The following is a 6,000-nucleotide window of genomic DNA, read 5'->3' as shown; positions in this document are numbered from 1 at the left end:
TATATATATATATATAGATAGATAGATAGATAGATAGATAGATAGATAGATAGATAGATAGATAGATAGATAGATAGATAGATATTATATCGGCCATATCTCCATTTTAAACATACCCAAAATGTACCTATAGCACAGGAGTTTATATGTTAAAACACACGTCCTTTCAATCTGTTTTTCTTGCCTTCACAGGTTCAATTAATGAAGGTCTTGCCATGGATATAAGATCAGTCTTTGAGGTCAGGAGAAAGCTTCCCCTTCACAATCCTGCTCAGCTGCAGCCAGTGGAGAAATCTTTGCCTCAGCCATTACTTTTGACCTTCCAATTGATTTATCGCAATCAACTGGAAAGAAAGAGGAATTCAGGCACTGTCTATGTGCTGAGCAAAGGCACCTTGGGACTGCAACAGACAGTTCACAGCCTCCCATCAATTTCCAGATGACAGGAACAAGAGCTACAGTGGAAAGGTGCAGGGCTGCAGAGCAGGGAAAGAAGGGGAGCCGGGCAGTCAAGAAGGTCCCTAAGGCCTCCGCTAGTTAATTAGCTTTGTAAGAAAACAATCAGGCTAACAAGCAAAACAAAGTTATTAGACTCCCCCATTATCCTGCCTGGCCTAGAGAGGCCTGTCTGTATCAGACCCTCAGTCCATTGTCACACCTCACCTGCTGTATTAGCCACATAAAGGGCTGTGGATGTTATTTTGTGCCATGGTTTTACTAAAGTGACCATAGTTTAACTGTAGTATTTGTAGATTTCCATGGTTACCACTACAGTATGCAGTTTAACCATGTGTAAACAAAATTATAACTTAAGTTACAATTAAGGCATATTGAATGTTAAAGATGTATTTCAGATATAAAGTTAAATGGATATCATCACCCAGTATTACTCTTAGTAATTCAATAATTTAAACAATTTCAGAATTTAAAAATGCAGTTCAAGTATCGGTATCGATTTCTCCAATAAAGGCTTTTAAAAGTACTGGTTTGCCATTCAGAATTGAATTGGAAACGCTGTTTGAATTCCAGTTACCTGGATTTGAACTAAGGTAAAAAAAAAAAAAAACATTAGGAAGTAGAATTAGAATTTATATTAATATGAAATTAAATTAATTTTGTTTGTTTGCTGTGGTGTGGTGTGTTGGAATAGTTCACCCAAATATTTCCCATCATTAACTCACCCTCATGTCTTACCAAAGCACTTTTTTCATCTTCAGAACAAAAATAAAGCTGTTTGTAATGTTCTGTAATCATTGTTGCTTTACCAAGCATATAGAGGTGCTGGTCATATAATTAGAATATCATCAAAAAGTAGATTTATTTCACTAATTCCATTCAAAAAGTGAAACTTGTATATTATATTCATTTATTACACACAGACTAATACATTTCAAATGTTTATTTCTGTGATGATTATAACTGACAACTAAGGAAAATCCCAAATTCAGTATCTCAGAAAATTTGAATATTGTTTAAGACCAATACAAAGAAAGGATTTTTAGAAATCTTGGCCAACTAAAAAGTATGAACATGAAAAGTATGAGCAAGTACAGCACTCAATACTTAGTTGAGGCCCCTTTTGCCTGAATTACTGCAGCAATGCAGCGTGGCATGGAGTCGATCAATCTGTGGCACTGCTCAGATGTTATGAGAGCCCAGGTTGCTCTGATAGTGGCCTTCAGCTCTTCTGCATTCTTGGGTCTGGCATATCTCCTTTTCCTCTTCACAATACCCCATAGATTTTCTATGGGGTTAAGGTCAGGCAAGTTTCCTGGCCAATTAAGAACTGGAATACCATGGTCCTTAAACCAGGTACATCTCTATAAAGTTGGTCAGCAGTAGTAAAACTTCCTGGTATATGGCTGCGTTGACCTTGGACCTCAGAAAACACAGTGGACCAACACCAGCAGATGACATGGCACCCCAAACCATCACTGACTGTGGAAACTTTACACTGGACCTCAAGCAACGTGGATTGTGTGCCTTTCTTCTCTTCCTCCAGACTCTGGGACCCTGATTTCAAAAGGAAATGCACAATTTACTTTCATCAGAAAACATAATTTTGGACCACTCAGCAGCAGTCCAGTCCTTTTTGAAGCGAGCATCAGCGAACTCAAACATGTGTAAGTACGATCTTTTATACCAAAGTATAAAGACGTGGTTGGATAATGATAAAGGTAATTAGTGACGAAGTAATTGAGTCTTCCTGGCAGAACTTAGGCTAAAGCTTCCATTTCTTGAAGCACTGACTCCAGCTGCAGTCCAATTTTGTGAATCTCCCCCACATTTTTGAATGGGTTTTGTTTCACAAACCTCTCCAGGGTGCGGCTATCCCTATTGTTAGAACACTTTTTTTTTTTTTTTTTTTACCACATCTCTTACTTCCCTTCGCCTCTATATTAATGTGCTTGGACACAGAGCTCTGTGAACAGCCAGCCTCTTTTGCAATGACCTTTTGTGTCTTGCCCTTCTTGTGCAAGGTGTCAAACGTCTTTTGGACAACTGTCAAGTCAGCAGTCTTCCCCATGATTGTGTAGCCTTCAGAACTAGACTGAGAGACCTTTGAAAAACCTTTGCAGGTGTTTTGAGTTAATTAGCTGATTAGAATGTGGCACCAGGTGTCTTCAATATTGAACCTTTTCACAATATTCAAATTTTCTGAGATACTGAATTTGGTATATATATATATATATATATATATATATATATATATATATATATATATATATATATATATATATATATAATCAGTCTGTGTGTAATGAATATAATATACAAGTTTCACCTTTTGAATGGAATTAGTGAAATAAATCAACTTTTTGATGATATTCTAATTATATGACCAGCACCTGTATATTTAATCTGCTTTATGTATGTATGCTGATTTATTTATATAAAAGCTTCAATTAAATCTCTTGATCTTGTGAAGCTATAGTGTTTCTTCAGAAGACTCAGATTAAACTCCTTGATTCATATGGATTACTTTTAATAATATTTTTATATACTTTTCAACTTTTCAAGCTTGAACATGTTGATTAGATTAACTTTCAAATGGATGGACAAAAACAATGAGACAATGTTAAAAACATCTTCATGTCTCAAAGATCCACAAAAGTCTGGTGTGACATGAGGATGAATAAATGGTGACAAAATGTTGACAGGATTTTTTTTTTTTTTGGTATCATTCATATCATTCGTTAACACATTGCATATTCAACCTATACATAAATGATGTATAATATATGTGATTACAGTATGTATGTTAAATAGAACAGTAACACTTTAGAATAAGTAACACTTGTTAACTATTAACTACAACCTTTCTCTCAATAAATTCTTAATTTGCTGCTTATTAATAGTTATTAATAGTTGTTAGGTTTAGGAATTGGGTAAGATTAGGGATGTAGAATAAGGTCAAGTAGAATAAGGCATTAATATGTTCTTAATAAGCACTAATACATGGCTAATATTCTAGTGTTTTGCATGCTAATAAGCAACTAGGTGTTACCTAATCTAAAGTGTTACCAATAGAACGTATAATTTAATATATGCAGTGGAAGGTTTTTTTTTTTTTTTTGTTTTTTTTTTGTATAAATATACCTTATATTTTATTTATTGTATTACTGAATTATTTCTAAGTCACATCACTTCTAAATGTCACAAACAAATTATGTGTAAGAGAGCTGTGAAATAAGAAACCTGAAGTGGAGTAGGTTCCACTTAATCCATAATCACAGTTCCACTCATAAACACTTTTCCTGAAGAAAAAAAATATATACAAGCAAACTGGCCAAAATGGGTCTGAAACATAAGTTACAGAATATTAACTTGTTTATTGAACCATTGAAGCAATTTCATACTCATAAGAGTGCTGCTAAAGGAAAATTAGAAGGAAGCAAAATAACGTAAATCAGCCGATCTTACTCTTGCACAAATTGTTGAATTTTTTGGATTGCAATTCAGTAAGTTGTTCTTACTCTCATTCCGATTCACATTCCAGTTAAACCTCCAGTGGGCCGTTGCTAATTCAAATCAAATTCCAACTAATCAACTGAAAAGCAGCCAGTTTTTAAATTCTGAATTCCACCCAACCATGGTGCTTACATGATTGTCTTTAAAGGCAATATCTGAAATTGCAAAGACACATTTATGTTTTGCTGTAAAGATTAACAGTGGCACATTTGTGTGCACATTTCTCCCATGTTCATGCCTTGCTTTGTTTCTGCATCAGTCTGGGTGAGCCCATGCATTAATGTACTCACACAAACTAAAGCCGGTGATAAAATGAGCCTAGCACATAAAACAGCAGCTGTCCACACACACTAAGATGGGCTTTCAGTCCACCCAGAGCGGACTCTATAGCTATAGTGCTCTACGAGGGCTTTTATATGTTTCGACATAAATCGGAGGCATTGGAGGGGAAATCTTCAATTTGGACCAGGCCCCATCCAAACAAAATGAACCTTTGCCTCGTATGAGCTTGTAACTTGAGCAGGTCCCTGAAATAAGCAATTGGTTTATTTACTCTAATGACACCAGTGAGGTTTGAACGCATGTAGCTCTGTGAGCAAATACGCGTGGAACTGAACGTGACCTGCCGTCAGGACTGGAGCTGAGTGGAAAAGCAGAGCAGATGCCACGGTTCGGGTGTGGTTGGCAAAAGAGTGCTTGGCTTGGATGAAGGCCATCCTTTCCCACTGGGCTGTGGCCAGTAGAGATGCTTTTATAATGAGCTAGCCTCCCAAAGCTGCTGGGGAACCAGGGGATCAGGTTTAATACCAGCCAGCTGTCTGAACTGAGTCGTTCGGATCTATCAGATAGAGATATTGAGATATGTGTGAATGTAAGTATAATTATCAGCAAACATTGCAATAGTAAGTGAACACATCATTCCCAACATTTGAATAAAGTGTTTTTCAAGTGGTGAATGCTCCAAATTGCAGGTTCTAGCTGCTGTGCTGATGCTCTCATTCAGTGAGCAGTGATATGAGAGGGTTTCACAGTCAGAATCAAGGACCCTAAACCTCAAAACTGCTATTTTTTTTATTCAATAATGTACCACTGATTTTTTTTTTGTGTGCAAAATTAAGCTAAAAATTGTAAAACAGGAACTTTCAGGAAGTCAGTGGCAGATCCTGGCATAGGCGATGTAGGCAGCCTGGCCAGAGCTATCTCTCAGTCAATTTGTACGTAATTAAAAGTAAAATTTAAATTTAAATGTATGCATTTAGCAGACGCTTTTATTCAAAGCGACTGACAGTGCATTTAGGATATACATTTTTACCTTTCATTTTATGAGGTGGTTAATTTGTACGAATTCATACGACCTCACTTGAATAATTTTGTAGGATTTCTGTGACGGTTAAGAGTAGTGGGGAGGTTATGTATGGTCCTTCATACAAATTCCTGCAAATTTGCCAATTTTGTTCGTAAAATACTTTAAAATACAAATTTATGATTTCGTACGAATGAGATCATACAAATTTGTACGAATTTCCACCTTGTGAAATATGATGTTTGAAAGTTTGACAAGATACTTCCATTCTGACGATGATACTGATAATAATGAAATAATGATATTTTTTATAAATAATAATAATGTATTGTTGTATTATGTAAATTACAAACATAATATAACATAAAACATTTTACGATGATTATCATTATCATCTGTAATATAACAAATTATATTATATTATATTATATTATATTATATTTAGAAACTTGCTGTAAAACGTTACTGAAAAGTTGTTGTTGTTACTAGTAACAATGAATAATTTATACCATTTATACATAGGTAATGTTAATTTACAAATAAACCACTGATTATGGTTATTATATGTTTGTTCATAATGTAACAACATAAATGTAACAACATAATTGATTAAATAAAAATATTATTTGTACTTCATGACATTAACAAATGTGCATTAAATTATTTGTATTATTTAGTATGTATACATGTAATATTCTTTGTGTTCAAATATTTATGATAAAAGG

Source organism: Carassius auratus, chromosome 17, assembly GCF_003368295.1.
Source record: "Carassius auratus strain Wakin chromosome 17, ASM336829v1, whole genome shotgun sequence".
Classification (NCBI taxonomy): domain Eukaryota; kingdom Metazoa; phylum Chordata; class Actinopteri; order Cypriniformes; family Cyprinidae; genus Carassius; species Carassius auratus.
Note: the sequence above shows the minus strand (reverse complement) of the source record.